The 21,841-nt window shown below is 47.0% G+C and overlaps 1 protein-coding gene across 2 annotated transcripts in view; it reads left to right on the top strand.

The window, feature by feature from the left end:
• The first annotated feature begins 2,841 nt into the window (after positions 1–2,841).
• Positions 2,842–21,841, top strand: part of Ncald (neurocalcin delta) — a 445,096-nt gene continuing 426,096 nt past the window's right edge. For both annotated transcript variants that reach the window (XM_052160541.1, XM_052160539.1), the window contains exon 1: positions 2,842–2,861. The gene's annotated coding sequence lies outside the window, so the exon portion shown is untranslated. The remainder of the gene's footprint in view (positions 2,862–21,841) is intronic.

The raw sequence follows: 21,841 nt of genomic DNA, 5'->3' as shown, positions 1-21,841 counted from the left end.
GGGAACATAAACCTTAGGGGTGGGTAGAAAATCACGCTGCTGAAGATAATTAACAAAGTATTTTTCTATACCGCAAACCTCCTGCACTTTGGGGCCATTGGTAAATAAAGAAAGATCACAGTGAGATCCTGATGCGGCCGACCTGGTCAATCGGCCTGAGGCTGAGTGACTGGTGAATGCTGTACACCAGTGTGGATGCACTGGGCAGGATGGTGTGCTGTGATTTCATCTTGCCTGGAAAAAACGGTAAAAACTTGGGTCGTTTATTCCACACTTTGGGTTGACTTTGAATAAATGAAGCAGGAAGCAAAACATCAGATAAGAAGGACTAACATATTTGCATCTCAATAAGGATCTAGAAAAAAAAAAAACCCAAGCCCATTAAATAATTACAAAGTGGATAAAACCTCTCTGGTAGACGAACCCTCACTTTCATCATGGCTGCCACCACGGATGATGAGCTGATGGGGGGGGGTGGGATGGGGAGGGGGAAAAGGAAGGGGGTGGAGGGGGCTTTCGTGGCCTACAGACCCTTCCTTTCGCTTACATAGCCTGAAAAAAATCTTGAAATTAGTTATTATTTTAAAATTAGGAAAAAAAACCCCACATTAAACAATGAACTTCTGACTTCTCTGGAAAAAAACAAAATCAACCTAAACTAAAATAAAATGAAAAAAAAAAAAAAAGATGGTTGCAGCAGACGTGCACTTCTCACACGGAAAAATGAGGCTGCCCTCCCGGAGCCACGGCTCCTTGCTTCAGTTTGTTTCTGTTGCCATAGCAGAATCCCAGAGGCTGAGTAATTTATAAAGAAAAGGGCTTATCTTGGCTCATGGTTCTGGCGGTTGGAAAGTCTAAGAGGCAACAACTGTGTCTGGTGAGGGCCACATGTGCCTTCAACTTATGGTAGGAAGCGTAGAAGGGCAAGTGGCACCCTGGGAAAAACCCCATGCTCAGGCTAACTGGGCCTTTAGCCAGGCTTTCGGCAGTAACTAGCTGGGGCTCCAGAGATCTGAAACTCACTGGGGAAATCGAGGGCTCCCTGCCCCCACCCTGCCCATCCCACTGGGCCACACCTCCCAAACTGCCACACTGTGCAACTACGGTTGGTATGAAATTTGGGAGGACACACTGAGACCGCAGTAATCCCCCAGACCCCTCTGCCTCTGTAAACCCACAATAGGTCATTTATATCATCACCCACGTTCATCTCTGGGGACATTTGAGATCTTTTCTGGCCTCAAAACTATGTTTTAGAGTTGTCTCAAGCTCTGATTTCAGGTTGGGCTAAACCTTTGGTGGTTTCCAATCCCATATGTACCACAGATTCTCTGAGGGCTCTTGTAAAACATGCCCGTGTTAGGTCACCCTTGAGCTACAACATCTGAGTCTCTTGGAATAGGGTCCAGGGCTAGAGCTAACAAACAAACAAATAAATAAGTAAATCCAACTCCCCTGGTAACTCCAGAGCTTGCCTAAAATGCTGGGTTAATCTTTGAATCTACTTCAGGCAAAAAATCTGAATTTCAATCTGCTCTTCAATCGAATTAGACCTAGGGAAGAATGGTTTCAGGTAGATGAACCGTTTGGCTGATGTTCTTTGGCGTAAGTGACCATAAGTGACTGCAAGGATCTAAATCTCTCCATCTCCGTCTGTCTCCCCGTCTCCATCTCTGTCTCTGTCTCTCTCTCTCTGGGGTGTGTGGGTGTGGTGAGGGGAGCTATATGTCACCCCTGAGTGCCATTCCTCAGGCACTGTCTACCTGGCTGTTTTGAGACAGGGTCTCTCACTGACCTGGGTGGGGTTAGCTGGTCAGGGAGCCCCAGGCAGGTGCCTGTCTCTGCTTCCTAGCTCTGGGTGTTACAAAGCCAACCCACCGCACCAGGCAGTGTCACATGGGTTCTGGTGATGGATCTGAGGTGGTCATGCTTGCCTGGCAAGAACTTTGCTGGAGTTCTCTCCCTGGCTGGTAACGCTGGCTCTCTGATCGTATTATGAAAGAATCTTGCAAACATTCATGACCGGGACACTGTTGCTTTAATGTTTTGTTATTTTTAAGTAAGTTTTTTTTTTTTAATTGATGAAAGGTCACCTGGGTTGATCAACAAAAGAAGTTAAAATGGCTTTTCCGAGGTCATGGTGGCCAACACAGCAAGAAGGCACGTGATAAACACCGGATGATTGGATGATCGCGTTGACAAGACATTCTCACTATCTTCAGTAGGGATGGAGAGTTTGGTGACATTCTGCAGGGAGGTGATGGTATAAGAAACCTGCCCCTTTGCTGTCCACCTTTCCTGAGGGAGTCCTTGCTAATCCATCCCTTGACAGGAGAATAGACCAGTGAAAAAGAGGAGGCTTCCCACCTTGTAGACCTATGGGTGCAAGAGAGGGTTTTTTTTGGGGGGGGGGCATGTACTTTAAAAAGGCTCTCGCGGATCCCTTGAATAACCGAGAGATGTCAGGAACTCCAGGTTTTCCAATGCAAGCTTGGAGGATAATTCTAAATTGAATCTGACACTAATAGCACACAGATAACACACACTGGGCACTGCTTGGCTGAAGCTTGGGCGGTGGGCTAGGATCCGAGGGAACCGGCCAAAGCCAGCGAGCGGCTGCATCGGTGTAAGGTGGGGCCGCCGATGCACCTGAGCATCCCAGCTTCGGCTGGTTCCCTCACCCGGGCAGAGGCAGCCGAGTCCCATCCCACGGAGAGGCCACGGCCACGGTGGGGAGCGGTCAGCGAGCGAGGCTGGGGAGGGGGGCGCGGCTGCGGCCAAGCTGTCCAGGGGGAGGCGGGAGGAGGGAAGGCGCCGCCGCCTCGCCCGCGGCGACACAGACGCTGGGAGCGGCCGTGGCGGTGAGTCGCAGCGCCTTCCCTCCTCTGGCAGGGAGCGGGAGCCGCAGCTGGGCGGGCTTGCAGGGGGACCCGAGCCGGGAGCGGCGGCTGGGGGAGAGGCGCTGTCGGTGAGGTGCGAGCCCGGCATGGCGGGGAACGCGGGACCCCCAGAACCGGGTCCTTGCAGCTCCTCCCCAGGTGACACCCACCTTGTCAGTTTCCCTGCCCTCCCCCACAACCCCACGCCGGCGCCTCGCAGGCACCAACGGGCTTTAAACCCATATGCCCCAAGCTGGTGGCTGGAGAGGAGAAAGCAACTTTGCTGGGGACCCAGAGAAGCGCGCTAGCTCGAAAGGGGGCGTCAGCGAGCCTGGCGGTCGGGGCATGTCCGGAGCATGCTTGTCCCGGGCCAGGGGCGTCGGTCTGCCCGGGCCAGCAGCAGTGTCCGCAGTGAAAAGCTGCAGGAGGCCCGTCAGGGAGGTGGATGGCTGGGGACGGGGCTAGGGGCCGCAGAAGGCGTTGCTGGAACCTGCGGCAGAAATTCACTGCATTTTGAAGCGAAAGATTCTCATGTCTGGAACCTCGAGGGGCGGGGGAAGTGTGTGCTGGGGAGACGTGGAGAGTTTTCAGTGCATACCGATTTATTTTTAGCTTCGGAGAAGCAGGATGTGCAAAGTGGGTTGTATCAGCTCGGGAGGGGCAGGAGGTCTCCCTGTCCGCAGGAAACAATACACAAGTTTCTCGCTGCAAATGCTTGCTGTAACTTTCATGCCGAGAAGGGGGCTGGGGGGAGGGTGCGGGAGGAAGACTTCATTTGGCTCTTCCTGCGGGTGGATCTGTCCGAGGCTGCAGGCTAGCTGGCTATGGGGAGGAGGCTTGTGCTCCTAAACGACAGTCCCCAACGGAAGATGCAGGTTCAGTTCTGCAGGCGATTAGTATGAAATACAGAAGCTGGGCTGCCAAACCCAGCTCTCTGAGAAGGAAACCACACAAGTCTCTGCTCAAAGTTTTCCTGATTCTGACTAATTGAAAAGAACAGTCGCAGGGCACTGTGTCACCGGGAGCTGGGTTGCTGACAGGGGTTGGTCAGGCCGAATTGGGACGACTTGGGTTGCTTTTTACTCCAAGTGGGAGATGCTTGGGTTTCATGCCCAAGGCAATGATGCCAGGGACTGCAAAGGAGGGGCATGTGGGGTGGAGGGAAAGGTGAGGGGGGAGGGGCACGCACAGATGCGGGGTGGAGTGCAGTGGGGTTGGGTTGAGAAGCTGTAACTGGATATCAGATACCTAAGCCAACACCCTGCTGACACTCCCAGCACGGCTCTGCAGCCTGATGTTATATTTGAGTTCTGGCGCAGATCAGAGCAGCCCCTATAAGCTGACCTTCTTGGCCTCTCCTGTGGTTCCTGGAGCAAGAAGGAGGTCGCTGGTAGGTATCAAAGCTACCTCAGGGATGCTGTGCATCCTGGACGTGGCCCTCAGATCCGACAAGCTGGGTGTAGGTTGGACCAAGTGAATGTGACCCTTTCCTATTTTTGTGGTTGTTGATTGATTTCTTCCTTGCCTGGATTGCTGCATCCAGCTGCCTCACTGCTCGCAATCAGAACCTTCTTGTTGCAGTTCATTCTCCATCCTGTGGACAGTCGCTCTGAAAACAAAAATCTCAGCTAGTCCCTCTGGCTGATTTCCTTCTCAGAAGCTTTCCAGAGAAAACCCGCACTCCAAGAACACATGCAACAGTGCCCTAATCTCACGAGCCTTTCTCAGGCAGCACCCACGTTAGCCGCAGGACCAGTCAGCACCCCTCCTTCCTGTCAACTCTTGCGTCTCCTTCCTATCCAGACGCTACCCACTGTGATGAGCAGGCCCTGGATACTGCCTTCCCTGGAGGCTGCCCCCTTTTCACGCCTCCATAGCATCTTAGGCACAGGTACACGGCACAGAAAACTCTTCTCACCCTGCATAGTGATGCCTGGATCAATCTTCCTCCCCGCTAGGACTGGGAAAGGAGATTTGGGGTTTAGCCAGGTATTCATGGAATGAATTGTATCAGTCAAGCAGAACTGAGTCGCTTTCTCTCAAGCCAGAATTGGATAGGGAGAGTATAAGGAGGAGACCAAGCCTGTGTTTGTCCTGAGGAAAACATCAGAGAGTGCTGGGGAGTCGCAATTAGGGCACGCCACCTTAGCGTCCACACCTGCCCTTTTTCTCCCAATATTTTTGAGGCAGGATCTTAAGCAGCCCCAGCCCCAGCCTGCTCTGCGGCTGAGGCTAAGCTGCAGACCCACAATCCTCTGCTTCCATATGTCCGCTCTTGGCTCGGACGTGGGAACTACGGGGCTCAGACGCCTTATCCCGTTGTGAGAGGCAGACTAGCTATGGAGAAAAGCCAACTCCTCTTCCCTCAGTTGTTCCTCAAGAAGAAGCTTGGCCACAGGGTGGAAGAGTCCCTGTCAAGTTCAGGGGGTAAGAACGGCCAGGACCAGCCCAGCCCTCTAGCTCTTCCGTTGAGTATGGCTTCCTTCGGGTGTGGGTTTCCATGGGTCTGATGAGAGTAAGAAACCTCCTGGCCTTAAACCTTGATGCCCCGTCTCGGGCAGTCTGCTGAGTCCTTAGGCTATGTCTCAGAGCTTCCGTTTCCGAGCTCTCTGCAGCTGCCCACAGGAGCCTGGGTGAGCTAAGATGGCACCCTGCTCTCTGCAGGCCTTCAAGCGGGCTTCAAGGTTTAGCAAGCAGGTTTGAGCAAAGAGTACTTTCCCATTTTTAAAGGACTGTGAATGAAACAAAATAAAAATAAGAATGTACAGTACAGACGTCCTTCTTGACAGAAAAACCTGGCCAACTGCCTGGCTGGAGCCACACAAGTGGTTTTCATTTTACCTGTCATCTGTGATTGATTGGTAGTGGCTGCTTAGAAAGCTGGGGCCAGGCTCAGCAGGAGAGGGGAGCTGTGGTCAATTAGTGATGTCTGTCAGGGTATGGGATTAGGAGGTGGTGACAGCTTTTGTCCTCATTCTTCCTATCCAAGAGACTCTCATTGGAGGACAGTGAAGGCAGAATCCAGGAACAGAAGGGACCCACAAAAGAAAGCAGGAACTTTCCACTGTGGTGATAAACAACCACACAGCCCACACATTTTCTGTGAGCTCTGTGTGCTTTGCCTGGAGTGCCTCATGTAATCTTTGTAGTCATATTTTCCCTCTAGAAAATATTAATTTTTTTCTTTAGACTAATTGATTTTATCTTACGTGTGTGAATGTTTTACCTGCACGTATGTATGCGTACTGTGTGGTGCTGGTGCCTGAACAGGTCAAAGAAGGCGCTGGATTCCCTGGAATTGGAGCTATACCATGTGGTAGTGGGAATCAAACCTGGGTCCTTTGCAAGAGCAACAGGGGTTCTTAACCCTTGAGCCACCTCTTCAGCCCCAGGAAACCTTATTTCAAGTAGAATTCAAGTCTGTTGTGTCAGGAACTCCCAAACACAGACTATTTTCCTATTTTATTTTTGTCTTAGTTAGGGTTTCTATTCCTGCACAAACATCATGACCAAGAAGCAAGTTGGGGAGGAAAGGGTTTTATTGAGCTTATACTTCCACGTTGCAGTTCATCACCAAAGGAAGTCAGGACTGAAACTCAAGCAGGTCAGGAAGCAGGAGCTGATGCAGAGGCCATGGAGGGATGTTTCTTACTGGCTTGCTTCCCCTGGCTTGCTCAGTCTGCTCTCTTATAGAACCCAAGAGCACCAGCCCAGAGATGGCACCACCCACAAGGGGCCCTCCCCCCTTGATCACTAATTGAGAAAATGCCTCACAGCTGGATCTCATGGAGGCACTTTCTCAAATGAAGCTCCTTTCTCTGTGATAACTCCAGCCTGTGTCAAGTTGACACTCAAAACCAGCCAGTACAATTTTATTTGTATGGCTGTTTTGCTTGCATGTGTGTATATGCAGCACACATGAGTCAGGTCCCTTGGAACTGGAGTTGGGACTCAAGCACCTTTAGCAGGACTGCTTTCTTACTCATGTTGGTTTGCTCTCTGGGAGCTGGTGACATTTTGGGCCCCATCTCACTGCAGGCTAGCTGGAGGGCACTAACCTTTACAGGGTCTGGGTTTTGTATATCAGGCAGAGGAGGGAGCCTCTCCCCCAGCATGGCCCCCAGTGCCTCTCTCCAGCTCTTCTTTGTATCTTAGATCCCTTTAACTCCTGAGCCGCAGGCCGAGGAGCATGGCTACTTCTCTTGCAGAAACCCGATGTCACCAGGTGACAGGCCCTTGAATTGTGGGTTGTGAAACAGATGCTCTGTGGACTTCTGGTGGCACGCCCACATTCCAGATGAGAGGACCAGGCTCCGGAGAATTTAAAAACTTAAAGTCACATGGCTTGTAATCGGTGGAATTGGGGGCTGAAGAATCACAACAGATGCACTTAGATATACGCACGCATTTCTCGTGGTCGGAATGTTTAAGGGCTTTACTAGGGTTCTATTCTCTCTGTTTCCTAAAAGATAAAAGTTTCCATAACTTTGAGAAATCGAAAGCATCTCCCAGTTGGAGAAAGGGTGGAAAGGAAGACACTGGCTTCTCTGAGTGGGCTTTTAAACTCACTCGTTCAGAGGATGATTCAGAGCAGTTTGGGCATGCGCTGCACTGTGTTGGATTCTCAGGATACATCCGAGCTAGTTCGAGTTCCTGTGTTTTGTGGCTGTTACCAAATACCTACAGCGGGCAGCTCTAGAAGAGGAAGTGCATATTTTGCTTGGTTTCGGAAGGTCCTCTGTAGCCTAGGGCTTTGGGAACAAACTTTGGCAACTGGAGTGGGGAGCACAGATGATGTGTAGGAAACAGAGACTGGGATGGGAAGCTGGGAGGAGGGTCAAGATGCCCACTGGTCCACCTGAGAAAATGTAAAGATTCTCCCAGAATTGCCTCACCAAGTGCAGAGCTGTGAGTCTCCGGGAGACCATTCCTATTGCAACCATGGCTTCTTCCGTCCTTTAATTAATGATGGAGCGGATGGATCAACGGGACCTTGTGCTGTAATGGCGTAGCAGAAGAGCTGAGCCACCTGGTGGGGACAAGGATCTTTTATTTAAGACTCGCTGAAGTAGCCCCGGGAACATGACTCGTGTACTAAACGAGGAATAAGTATTCCTTAAATACATCCAAAGTGTGGCCATCTATAAGCGGTATCAAATTTGCCATTTTAATCATTCTAAGTGGACCGCTTTGGTCACTGTGTCATCGTCACTGTGCCTCTCTCTCTACAGCCTTTCTTCTCGCTTTCTGAACTCAAGCTCTGGGCTTATTAAACAGCAGTTCCCCATTCTTCTCTCCCGTCTGCCCCTGACAACCACCTTCTTTCTGCCCCCGTGAGTCAGAGCATGCGATTGCGAGGCGCCTGATAGTCACCTGTTTGTTTGTGACTGAGTTATTCCACTTAACCGAGTGTCCTTAGGCTCTCCATGTTGTGATAGATACTGGGATTTCTCTCCTGGTTAAGGCTGACTATATCCAATGATTGCACACAGCAGACTGGCTCTCCGTTTGCCTGTGGCTGGCCAGGCGGGCTGTTCCCATCTGCTGCCCTTGTCAATCATCCCACTGCTCACACAGGCGTGTAGGTGTATGTTCAGGTTTCCGTTGGGTGGGCACTCAGAAATGAAACCGCTGGATCCCCCGGCACTCAATATTTAATCTCTCGTAACTACCAGACTGTTTTCCAGATTGCTTCCGTGTCACACATCCGCCAGCAGGGCACAGGACTCAGGTCTCTTGACCCTTTTTGTGGATAATAGCTATCCTCATGGGTGTGAAGGGTTGAAGCCTTAAAGGCAGATTGGAATCAGCTAGTGAGGGAGGGCAGAGCTTAAAGCTGATTCTAGAGATGTGGGGAGCCACCGGACAGCTGTCACCTCTGACACAGGCACCAGCAGAAGGATACTGACAAGGACAGGGAAGAGAGAAAAGGCTGCAGAGGAGTGAGGGGTTTCTCCCACACCTACAAGACTGAAACATGGCCATTTTTGTCCTGTGTGGTATTAAATTTGAGAGTAGACATGGCTCTGAGGTATTTTCCTCAGACATGCTGACCAGTTCATAGTAGATACATCTTGGAGTTCTAAGGGTGGATTCAATCTATTCTGGCAAACTCTATCTTTTGTCTGACAGGGCCTCATAATGAGCAGAGGACACACAAGAAACGTGGAAAGGGAGCAGGAACAAAGCAAGTTTAAGTTACTGGGCTGTTGATACAGCTGTTGGGATGGTGAAGTGGCTGTGTGTGTGTGTGTGCTGTGTGTATGTGGATATATGTGTGTGGTGTTATGCAGGGTGTGTGTGTTGTGTGTGTATTGTGTCTGTGTGGTGTTGTGCAAGGGGTGTGTGTTGTGTGTGTGGTATGTGTGTGGTGTGTTATACAAGGTATATGTATATGGTATATGTGTATGTGGTATTGTGTGTGTGTGTGTGTGTGGTGTGTATGTATAGTGTGTACGTATGGTGTGTGGTGTTATGTGTGTGGTGTGTGTGTGGTATGTGTGTTTGTATATGAGGTGTGTATGTGTGTATGTGGTATGTGTGTATGGTGTGTGAATTTGTGTATGACGTGTGTATGTGTGTGTTTGGTGTGGTGTGGTGTGGTGTGTGTGTGTGTGTGTGTGTGTGTGTGTGTGTGTGTGGTGTTATGCAAGGGGTGTGTGACAACAGTTTCTCAAAAGTGCCTTGGGAGTCAGGTTGGCTGCAGAGTACTGCCCACAGAGCTAAGCTCTCCAGCTTTGCCCTGGTGGAAGTTATGTAGTCCAGGAAGTAGCTAGCCACTCTTGTTCTCATCCCCTAGCACCTCCCAAGTGGCTAAACTGTCCTGATGCCAGAGGCCAGGTGGGCTGTAGCCAGTGTGCTGCTCTAGGGCACAGAAGGAAGGCTGGAGGGTGGCCGGGCCCCGTGGTCTGCCCCATGTGAAGGGTGGAGGGAAGCAGGGCTCCTAGGGAGGGGGGACTTACCAACGGTCAGGGATCATGGAACAGTGGTAGAACTGGGCCCAGGCCGGAGTCTGGCTCACAGCCGTGCAGCTCTACGTCCAGAGGTGGTGAGAGATGGGCAGTCCTTCCTATGAAGCCAGGAACTCTTGAACTTGTGGGCTCCGATGTTCCTTAGCCTTCTGAGCCTCTGGAATGGCGTGTGTCTCCATGCCTGGTGGCTTGCCTCTTTTTGGGTGTTTGGGGCTCCAAAGTCTGTCCTCCTCTCCCCTGCGTCCCTTTCCTCTGTGGTCGATCCTGAGGACACTTGCTGTGGGATGCAGGGTCAGCCCACCTCTGGCATCCACACTGGTCCTTTTTCGGGTCCTTGCATCTGCAAAGAGTGCCCCTTTTTTTTCTAAGGAAAAGCTAATGTCCTTTTTCGGGTCCTTGCATCTGCAAAGAGTGCCCCTTTTTTTCTAAGGAAAAGCTAATGTCCTCTGGTTCTGGGGCATAGTTTGGGGCTCTATTCATTCTACCACCAGGCTTAGGGGCGCACTTGCCTTTCTTGATTCTCTATTCTGTGGCAGTGTTAGATTTCCCCCTCCAGAGCCTAGAATACATCCTTCTTCCTCATTTCTAAACTGAGTGGGGGTTGAGGGGCTGTCAACATCAGCCGACCTGACCTTCACTGGGAGTCAGCACTTGGCTTTGCTGGATGGCCTTGGAGGGAGTGCAGGAGAGAGGCAGGAGGCACTTCCTGCTTAGGGCCTGCTGGAATGCATTCACAAGGGCAAAGGGAAAGTGAGGGAAGCTGAGGGTGTCCGGCCATCTTAAGGGAGGATCACAGAGCAGGCCAGGCTCAGGTTTTTCTCCCTTTAGAGAACACTGTTTAGACCCACGTGTCAGCACTCCCAGCCTCAGGCCTGGGGCCTGGGTACACGCACCAAAGGTACAAGGCAAGGCTCAGTGCAGCTGCCATCTGCCTCACTAACGTGAAGACAGGAGCCCATCAACTGGGCTGAAGCAGGAGCACCCACGCGAGTGTATAAATTATTCAGTTTGCCCAGGGGGAAGAGCCTGTGCCCATTCACAGAGGGCAGCTGTGTTTGAGTTCTGTTTCTCTGGGGGTGGGGGAGGCGGCAAGGCCTGAGTTTGGTTGTTCAACTACTTTGCTGTTTGAGTTTCAGTAAGGAAAAAGAAAGAGAAACAAAAAAGTAAAGTGAGCCCCTGCTCTGTTTTACCCTGCCACATCGGCTGAATCTTCATTGTTTTGATCAAAGAGAATTGAGTTTCACCAGCTGAAGGGAAAGGTTTGCCTTACAACAGGAGATCAGCTACATAAACTGTAGGGTTTGAAAGAAATAAAAACAAGAGTCATCTGTGTGTGTGTGTGTGTGTGCGCGCGTGTGTGTTGTGTGTGTGTGTGTGTGTGTGAGAGAGAGAGAGAGAGAGAGAGAGAGAGAGAGCGCTTTCAGGGGCAGGGCCGGGAAGGTAGGCTGTATTAGTTAGCTTTATGTGATAAAAGAGCTACAACAATCTGTTTATAAAGAAGATCAGTAGCCAGGCGGTGGTGGCGCACGCCTGTAATCCCAGCACTTGGGCGGCAGAGGCAGGTGGGTTTCTGAGTTCGAGGCCAGTCTGGTCTACAGAGTGAGTTCCAAGATAGCCAGGGCTACACAGAGAAACCCTGTCTCGAAAAACAAACAAACAAACAACAAAAAAAGGCAGTTTCTCGGGACTCGTAGTTTTGGAAATTTCAGAGAGAGAGAAAGAGAGAGGTTCAGGTTGGAGATGGGGTGTTCATGACGCTGGAGGCGTGCCCTTCTTGGTTTAGGACCCTACACAGATCACCATGAAGCTAGCCTGGACCCACACAAATGCTACCGATGCTGGCTTCCTGCTTTTGACACCTTCTCTTCCAGAGAGTGACCAGGGCAGCTTACTTTGCCTGTTTAGGTCTAGCTCAGCTCCTTGGAAGGGTCGGGGCAGTGTGTGGGCTGGGCAGCTCCAGCTGTCTCCTCCACATCGCCTTGGCCGGCTCCCTTTTCTCCTGGCCCTGTGCCCTGAGATGCTGCCGGTCAGTGGTATCAGTACTAGTGCCTGTCTTCTGATCAACACCCGGTCCAGCAGGAGACAGATGTGTGTGTGTGTGTGGGGGGGGAGATGGGGTGGGTGTGGGTGTCGGGGGAGGTGGTAATTCTCTTGTTCCTTCTGCAGGGGGTTGTCTGTGTCTGTATGCCAAGGCACACCAACCCCTGCCAGCTGCCTTCTCCGAACCGCACATTCTAAGTTCCCTTAGCCACTTCCTCTAGGCCTACAGGTGCAGGCGTGGTAATGCCACCCTAGAGCCTTACCCTGGCTTTCACTGTAGGACCAAAGAACAGTCCTTGAAGTCTGGCGGAGTTCCTAATGCACTCAGCAGCTCTGGACCAGGGTTTGACCACACCTTGTGCTAATGCGAGCAGAAAGCGAAGCCGATAATTGTGATGTGTTTCCTGGACCTGCTTCGGGGGCAGGGCCGGGCAGGCAGGCTGTATTAGTTGGCTTTATGTTAGTGTAATAAAAGAGCTGTAACAATCCGTTTAAAAGGAAGGTCAGTTTCTTGGGACTCGTAGTTTTGGAAATGTCAGTCTTCTTTCGTTGCGGAGCCCGGGGAATGATGTTGTGCTGGGAACTTGGGCAGGACCCAGGAAGCTGCTCCCTTCTTGGTGGCCCGAGGGCAGACAGAGAATGAGGGGCTGGCCCTGTGTGTCCCCAGTGGCTGGTCCCGTGTGTCCCCAGTGGTTGGCCCTGTGTGTCCCCAGTGGCTGCTTTTGCTCATCTGACTTTGCAGCTCCTTGCTAACGTGTTGTAAATGATAAAGAAGGGCTTCCGGGCGGGGTGTAAGGTGATCATGTGATTGAGCATTCACACCGAAACCGGCTTGTGAGGGAAAAGGACCAGTGACTGCTCAAGGTGGGCGGTGGCTTCGCTGAGCCACCCTCGTTAACCAGGACAGAAGAGAACTTTCCAAAAATGTTTTTATATTTTGCCAGCCTACTATACTTTGGCTTGTGAAATGAAAACATGAACTTTGAAAAATAGTAAAAAGTTAAATTTTTAAAAGTATTGTATTTATTATTGGTGTGTGTGCGTGTTCGTGTGTGGGTGAAGGTGTGTGTGGGTACCACAACACGCCTGAGGAGGTCAGAGGAGAGCTTCGGGGATGGGTTTTTCCTTCCCTTTTTATGTCGTTCTCGGGACTTGAACTCGATCTATCAGGCTTAGGCTGAACCTGCTTCAACCCGCTAAAGTCAGATCACCAGCCCAGGTGTTTTTCATTCATTTAAAACATTTTAAGTTTTTTAAAACTGTTTGAGATTATAACATAATTGCACCATCTCCTCCTTTTCTTTCCTCTGCCCAAAGCCTCCTAGTTACCCCCACCCCTGCTCATTTTCAAATCCATGGTCTCTGTCTTTAGAGGTTTTGTAAACATGTATTTATTCAGTGTGTGACTGTGTGTGTGTGTGTGTGTGTGTGTGTGTGCACTCATGCTGCACAGCACAGCATGAAGCAGGTGTGGGGAGGGGGGCAGAAGACACCTATCAGTTCCCCCCTTCTTCCATGTGAGTTCCGGGGATTGAACCCAGGCCGCCAGGCTTAGCAGCAAGTGCCCTTATCAGTTAAGCCATCTTGTTGGCCCCAAAATATTTTAAAGAACATCTTTCTTAACAGACTGTTGGTCCAAAGTTGAGGCAGTAATGTGTTCTGCCTCCTAGATAGAGACGCCTTTACTGCCTTACTAAAGTATACTTATTATTAGTGACGTCTCCTCTATGCCTGCTCTTTTTTATGTAGTGTTCTAATTAATATATTTTTATAGTAGTGATCATTTTTGTTCAAGTTATCACACACACACACACACACACACACACACACCACACTCTCCTCCAAACACCTTCATTTTTCTGGTTGCCTGGGTGACATCTGCAAGAGAATGTATGTTAATCTGCTATTATTAAAGGAGAACTATGGTGGAAACTATTTTTAGACCCTCTATTCTATACATCTCTTCTTTTCTCTGCCAAACCATTTAATTGTTGTATTTATTTTTTCAGTTTTCATGATCCAAAGACCACATATAAGCTCCCTTCCCGTCATTCTAATCTGGGGCTCACTCAGTTTGTATCTTGACAGAGTGAACCAGTTCTTGCATTCAGTGTTGTCTCTTAGTTTGTGGACACTTGGTGTCTTTTCACAGGTTGGTCAGATCAACCGTAAACAAAGTGCTTTTGGTTTTTGGTTAGTTGGCTGTTTTTTTTTTTTTGTTTTTTTTTTTTTTTTGATTTGGTTTTTTTTCTCGAGACAGGGTTTCTCTGTGTAGCCCTGGCTGTCCTGGAACTCACTCTGTAGACCAGGCTGGCCTTGAACTCAGAAATCTGCCTGCCTCTGCCTCCCAGAGTGCTGGGATTACAGGCGTGTGCCACCACTGCCCGGCAGTTGGCTGGTTTTTGTTTGTTTTTGTTTTTGTTTTGTATAGGAGAAAGCAAATGCAGAGGTTTTCTGCGGCCCCCTGGGGTGAGCCTTGCCCCTCTGGAGCCGGGCTAACCAGACCTCCCTGCCAGGTCTGCTGTGGAGCTGTGAGGCCCCGAGGGAGCTTGATTCCCAGGACAGCTGTCGCAGGAGGAGTCCAGTAATGGTCAGTAGTAATAACAGCCCCTGCCCCACGGAGCTGTGCAGAGGGCTGAGAGAAGGGGCTGGGTTTCCTGTGCAAGCACAGGCGGGGCGTCTCTCACACACAGCATGCTGCTTCTCTGTAAGCTCAGAGGACAGGTGGCCCTACCTTTTGGGAAATAATTGTATGTAAATTGTTGTTTGTACCTAGGTACTTCTGGACCTTCTTGTTCTCATTGCTAGATGCTTTTGTTCTAACACGTGTTTTGGAGACTTTCTTTTGATGGTCAGTTTTCTTAGGTGGTGTTTGCAACAATATTGAAATGACAATCCCAATCTCACATCTGTGCTTTAAGAAACCTAACTATAAGGTTATCATGCACACACACAACTGATGTTTGAAGGCAGCCAGAGTTAACATTTGGGGTATTTTCTGCTATTATCTGCATGTAAAGACTTTTGTATGAGTCCGTGTATAGGATGTCTACAGTGTAGACACAGTACTACGGAAGATATTTTTTGAAAGTTTGCTTGACCACTGCATGCATTTAAAGGAGAACTTACCTTGTTCAGTACTAGGGATAGGGTGTGAATAGTGCAGGAGAGGTCTCAGCTGGCTACGTTAGTGGTGAGTGTGAACACAGAGGGGACTTTGACGTGTCTGGGCCAGGTGGTGTTGGCTCTCACTTTTGCATGTTGTTATTCCGGTGCTGGAGGACAGAGGGCTGTGGCATTGCTGTAGAGTTCATCTTGCTGCACCCAAGGGAAGAAGAGGGAAGAACCCATACCCTCCCCTCACAGGTACCACACACATGCATATATATGTATATACACACCACATGTGTGCATATGTATATGCATGTATACACAAACACACATACACACATGTGTACACATTCATCCCTCTTTTAACATGTGAACTAAATGTTCTGATGGGATGGTTAGAGTATGAGCTCCATTTTATTCTTGTGTGTGTGTGTGTGTGTGTGTGTGTAGTGTATGTGTATACATGTGTATTATGCACGTGGTACATGTGTGTATATGTGCATTTGTGTGTATGTATGTGTGATATATGTGTGCACATGTGTGTTATGTGTTTATGTGCCTGTGTGGTTCACATGTGTGTATGTGTGCACATGTGTGTTGTATGTATACACACGTGTTCTGTATTTATGTGTATATGTGCACATGTGTGTTATATGTGTACACGTGTGCTCTGTATTTATGTGTATATGTGTTATATATGTATGCACATGTATGTATATGTGCATTGTGTATATGTGTATAAATGTGTATGTGTGTGTTCATATGTGTTGTGTGTTTATGTGTATATGTGGCATATGTGTACACATGTCTATGGCATGTGTGTACATGAGTATGTATGTGTGTGGCATTTATGTACATGATATGCATGTGTATAGGTGTGCATGTATGTATATATGTGTACATGTGTATATGTTATGTATGTATGCATATATGTGGTGTAGTGTGTTATATGTTTATGTATGTATGTGGAATATGTACATGTATGCGTGTGTATATATGTGCATGGTGTTTATGTGAATGTATGGTATGTTTATGTGCTATGTGTGGTGTGATGTACGTGTACTTGTGTGCAGTGTGTGTGAACATGTGTCTCTAGGTACACATCCCTCTGTGTGTGTGTGTGCACGCACACACATGCCTGTCGAGGCCAAAGGTTATCACCACATGTTGTCTCCCTTTACCATTCTCCACCTTACAGGGTGAGAGCACTGAACCTGGAACTCACTGATTGGCTAGTGAACCCCAGGGATCCTCCTGTCTCTTTGTCCCCCAGTGCTGGGGTGACAGGTGGTTCCACTCTGATGTGGGCATTGGGGATCTGAACTCACTCCGTTCTTCTTCCTTGTCCTGTCAGCACTATGCACTGAGCCATCTCCCAGCACAGACCATGAGCTCTGCGATGGGCATTTGTCACGTGACTTGGAACTGGGAGGGTGGGGGAGGGAACGATGAGGCTGAGTTCCCACTGCTTTGCCCTATGGAAGGTGTGATGATTGGTTCTACGCCGGACCAAAAATCAGACAGTGAGAATCATATCTGTGCTGCCCTCTGAAGCCAGCACACATGCACAGGAACGGCGCAGGAAAACATTTAAGGAATGTGTCCCCAGCCCATGAGCTGTTCCTCTTTGTTCTACTTTCTCCAAAATTATGAAAATAATGCATTACCATAAGGACATCTTCATAATGCTGAAAATCTGTAAGAAGAGAAAGTAGGGGCTGGAGAGATGTCTCAGCGGTTAAGAGCACTGACGGCTCTTCCAGAGGTCCCGAGTTCAGTTCCCAGGAACCACATGGTGGCTCACAACCATCTGTAATAGGATCTGACGCCCTCTTACAGTATGTCTGAGAGAGTGTCAGTGTACTCACATACATTAAATAAATAATAAATAAATAAATAATAAATAATTTTTTAAGAAAAGAAGAAAAAGTGACCCATAATTCACATATTAAAAGACACTAGGATGCTTCTCTAAGTTGTTTTATAGGGTGACATTTCTTAGTTGCATGGTCATGTTTATATGGAGTTTAAAATTATTTTTTTCATGTGATTATGTGTGCCAAGAATTTTATTTTATTATATTGGTAGACAATGCTTTCCTGCATGTATAATACCCCATGGGGTCAGAATTCCTGCTTAGTGATTTTAGTTTTGATCATTTGGTTACAATTTTCAGAAGCGTTCTGGTCATTATGATTTTTGTATAGTAGCCTTTCTCTGTATAAATTGCACCATGGGATATGTTTCTAGGTTGAAGGTTTGAAGGTTATGAAGATTCTTAACACAGTTTTGCAACTTGCTTTCTTTGGAAGGGTTAGAACAATCCAAGCTGTGTGTTGTATTGACCAGTTGTCTGGAATACCATCGCTAGTATACGTTTGATGACTTTGGAACACAGATACTGTCTTCCCATGTGTATTTCTTTGATTATGAATAAGCTGAACATATTGTTATTGTTGTATACCTGTGGCATTTCTCCTTTCCCTGATTTTCAGTCACAGGTTCTTTGTTGTCGATGTCTTTCATGTCAGTTAAAATGACTTCTTTTCAAGTGAACGAAGCAGAATGGGCTTGCGGTGATGAGACATGACTCAGGGGAGGGGTGTGCCAGGCCCCACTTGTCTGGGATCATCTCTGCTCCAGGGTTAAAGGAGGCAGTGTTAGAGGTCGGGTGTGAGTTTCTCTTTTTTTCTCTATGTGCTCAAACAAGGACCTAGTGCCTGTGTCACATGCCAATACCTCATGACACTTGAGCACCTGCAAACTTTGGAATCCATGAAGGAAGGGTGACAGCACCATAGCTTCAGTTGTCAAACTGACCAGAACCGAGAGTCACTTGGGAAGAGAGGACATCAGCTGAAGAATTACTTGGATCGTGTTGGCCTGTGGCCTTGTCTGCGAGGCATCTGCTTAATTGCCAGTTGATATAGGAAGGCCCAGACCACTGTAGGTGATGCTATCCATCCATACAAAGCAGGCTGAGGAAGCCACAGGGAGCGAGCCAGCTAAGCGTTCCTCCACTATCTCTACTTTCCTCAATGACGGACTCTCAGCCATACGTGGAAGTAACCCTTTCCTCCCCAGGGTCTCTTAGCCATGGTATTTTATCACATTTACAAAATGTACCACAACAAATTCTTTTCTTCAAAGATGCCCAGAGGTGTTTGCTCTCAAAACAGATGCATTGTTAGAACATTAACCTGTGTTCTGCTCTGTGCTCTTCACTTTAGATCTAGATTGTGGGCATAAGCTCTTCAGCAACATGCAACTTCTTTGGCACATTTACTGCAAATACTTTCGGTGTGCCATTCGCCAGTCTGGCATGGACTGGGGAAACCTTGCTCTGCAATTTCTTCCCTGAAGCACAGCCTGCTCTACCCTGTTAGAGTTGGATCAATATCCAGCTCTCTTTTCTGCTGATTATAAAATATTCTTAACTGAAAAAATTATTATTTAATTCAACTGTAATTTGCTTTGGTGTAAAGGAGGAGATGAAGAGCAAGACTGTCCGTTTTCCTTCTTTAACATACTTACAATTATCCTGCCACCTTTTATGAATGCTGCTTTTAAAAAGAAATTCAAAACAAGCTTTCAGCAAAGCCAGTGGTGTATCTTGAGCATTTTCTTAAACCTCTTAGGTCAGGACAGTTCTGTAGCGACTGGAGCTTCTGTGGCCATGTTGAGAATGACTTGGTCTCAAGCCCCTGATCTTTGCCTTGAGATGCTGAGGGTCTGCATGGTCCATGGAGTCCCAGTGTCACTGGGATGACTTCTCAGACACCACCACCATCTTGCTGATTGGAAGGGACACAAAGACAACCCTGTCTTCAGCTGAGAAGGCTGAGCAGCCTGAGGTATCCCCTCAGGCTTCCCCTGTGCCGCTGCTCAGGACTGTTACTTTGCATTCTGTGACTTAGCAAGTTCCGTATTGTTTACATTATCTCTTGTGTGCTTCTGATTTCTGTTTCCTTTTTAATTTTAATTTTTTTTGTATTCAACACAATGTATATTTTTATACCAATCATAAAAATGATAGACATGTTATTAAATGAACATAAAAAGATAAAGCCTTTTTATTTGTTTGTTTTGTTTTTATTAGAGCTTAAAATCTTGGCACTTACTATGGTACAAACACAAAATAAGAACAAGTTTAAGACATTGGAGTTCATTGTAATAAAGCTGTACTTCAATGTCCCTCACATCACCAAAGGATTTTACCTCCATAGTAGCTAAGCTAAGAGTTGACAGTTCTGCTGCAACAAGTAATGAATTGTAGGCTCAATTATTTGGATACAGATTTCCTGCTATGGTCAAAGCTATTTTGACTTGATTGTCATCATTCTCAGCCCACAGGGAACAGGTTACATTCATTTAAGAAATAGTGTGTGTATTAAGATGGTCTATCCATGAAGTCATTCATCAACTGTTTCAATGAACAATGGTTCTGCTTGGAGGGTGGCACAGACATTAGGTGAGGGTAAGATTCTGGTTCATTGACTGTGATGATTTTGAAAAGCATTCATCTCAGAAAAAGAGTAACTTATAAGGTCATCTTCTTCAAAATTGATACAATAATTATAAACATCAAGCAAAACATTCAGTCTCCCTCTTTGTTGTTCTCTTACAATTCACCTACAAAATCAATTGTCTATATTTCTTTTGTCTGTATAAATAATTTTGAAATATGTAAGCTGTTCTGAAAACCATAGTATAGTATAAAAACATCAAATGAACAATCCTACTAATAGAGAGGCTGAGATAGGAGAAGCATGATTTCAAGACCATTATGTGGTACACAGCAAGAGACTGTCATGTATGAATAAGAAGAAAATGTATATGGATTGTACAATATTGGGAATATTTCTCCAATTATAAAATTAGAGAGACCACTGGGTGACAACCAAGTTTCTAATTCCTCATATTCTAGCCAAATTTCTAATTCCTCATATTTTTGAATTTCATTCAATTAGGATATATTGTTAAAAATATTTTTCATATTAAGAGATATTAAGGAAAAGTGTTACTTCCTCTTATTTTTTGTTGTTAGAGGTAGAATTATGTTTGTGTGGGTTTGTTGAAAGATTACTTTCTTGCTTTTTCTAGAGTGTAGTTTCCCTCCTTGTGTTGGTGTTTTCCATCTATTATCCTTTGTAGGGCTGGATTTGTAGAAAAATATTGTGTAAATTTGTGTTTGTCATGGAATATCTTGTTTTCTCCATCTATGGTAATTGAGAGTTTTGCTGGGAATAGTAGCCTGGGCTGGCATTTGTGTTCTCTTAGGGTCTGTATGACATCTACCCAGGATCTTCTAGCTTTCATAGTCTCTGGTGAGAAATTTGGTGTAATTCTGATAGGTCTGACTTTATATGTTTCTTGCCCTTTTTCCCTTACTGCTTTTAATATTTTAATAATTAGTGCATTTGGTGTTTTGATTATTATGTGAAAGGAGGAATTTCTTTTCTGGTCCAGTCTATTTGGAGTTCTGTAGGCTTCTTGTATGTTCATGGACATCTCTTTCTTTAGGTTAGGGAAGTTTTCTGCTATAATTTTGTTGAAGATATTTACTGGACCTTTAAGTTGGGAATCTTTGCTCTCTTCTATACCTATTAGCCTGAGGTTTGGTTTTCTTACTGTGTCCTGGATTTCCTGGATGTTTTGGGTTAGGAACTTTTTGCATTTTGCATTTTCTTTGAGTGTTGTGTCAGTCAATGTTTTCTGTGGTATCTTCTGCACCTGAGATTCTCTCTTCTATCTCTTGTATTCTGTTGGTGATGCTTGCATCTATGACTCCTGATCTCTTTCCTAGGTTTTCTAGCTCCAGGGTTGTCTCACTTTGTGATTTCTTTATTGTTTCTAGTTCCATTTTTAGATCCTGGATGGTTTTGTTCATTTCCTTAGCCTGTTTGGTTGAGTTTTCCTGTAATTCTTTAAGGAAAATCAGAAGATTTTGTGTTTCCTCTTTAAGGGTTTCTAGCTGTTTACCTGTGTTCTCCTGCATTTCTTTAAGGGAGTTATTTATGTCCTTGTTTAATTCCTCTATCATCATCATGAGAAGCGATTTTAGATCCAAATTTTGCTTTTCTGGTGTGATGGCGTATCCAGGACTTGCTATGGTGGGAGAATTGGGTTCTGATGATGCCAAGTTACCTTGATTTCTGTTGTTTATGTTTTTGCCCTCTTCTCCTGCCATCTGATTATCTCTAGTGTTAGCTGCCTTCACTATATCTGACTGGAACCTGTCCTTCCTGTATCCTGGTAGTGTCAGAACTCCTCAGAGTCAAGCTGTCTCTGTGATCCTTTGATCCTGTGATCCTGGGTGTGTTAGAGTACCTAAGAGTGGAGTGTCCTCAGGGTGTTGTGGGACTCTTCTGTTTCAGCCTTTATGAAGTTCCCAGACTCTTTGCTTACTACCTTCAATTGGTCATGTGCCTGCCTTTCATGTCAATCAAACATAATGGCCAAGCTGATTGGCCAGGCCAAGGCTCTTTCTTAGAGAGTGTTTTTTTCCTTTCTCCTGTAGACTGGGAATAGGGCAGTATAATTTTTACCAATTTTACACAACTCAGAATCTGTTGAGGTCTATTGTTGTTCATTGTAATGCTAAATTATATCCCCAAAGATGTAGGCCTATCAGTGAATTCTCACATTTACCAGCATTTATTGTGTAAATGCTGTTCTTTATATTAAAACTATTGGTTAAATAAAGATGCTGACAGCTTATAATTGGGCAAAAGAAAGGGCTGGGGGGTCCTCTGAGGAGGACCAGGAGAGGGAGAAAGAGGTGGAGAGAGGAGAGTACAGCGTGGGGTAGGTAAATCAGGAAAACAGGGCCATGAGTGC

This window comes from Apodemus sylvaticus, chromosome 17, assembly GCF_947179515.1.
Source record: "Apodemus sylvaticus chromosome 17, mApoSyl1.1, whole genome shotgun sequence".
Classification (NCBI taxonomy): domain Eukaryota; kingdom Metazoa; phylum Chordata; class Mammalia; order Rodentia; family Muridae; genus Apodemus; species Apodemus sylvaticus.
The sequence above is the reverse complement of the archived record's forward strand: the minus strand, read 5'-3'. Positions and strand labels throughout refer to the sequence as shown.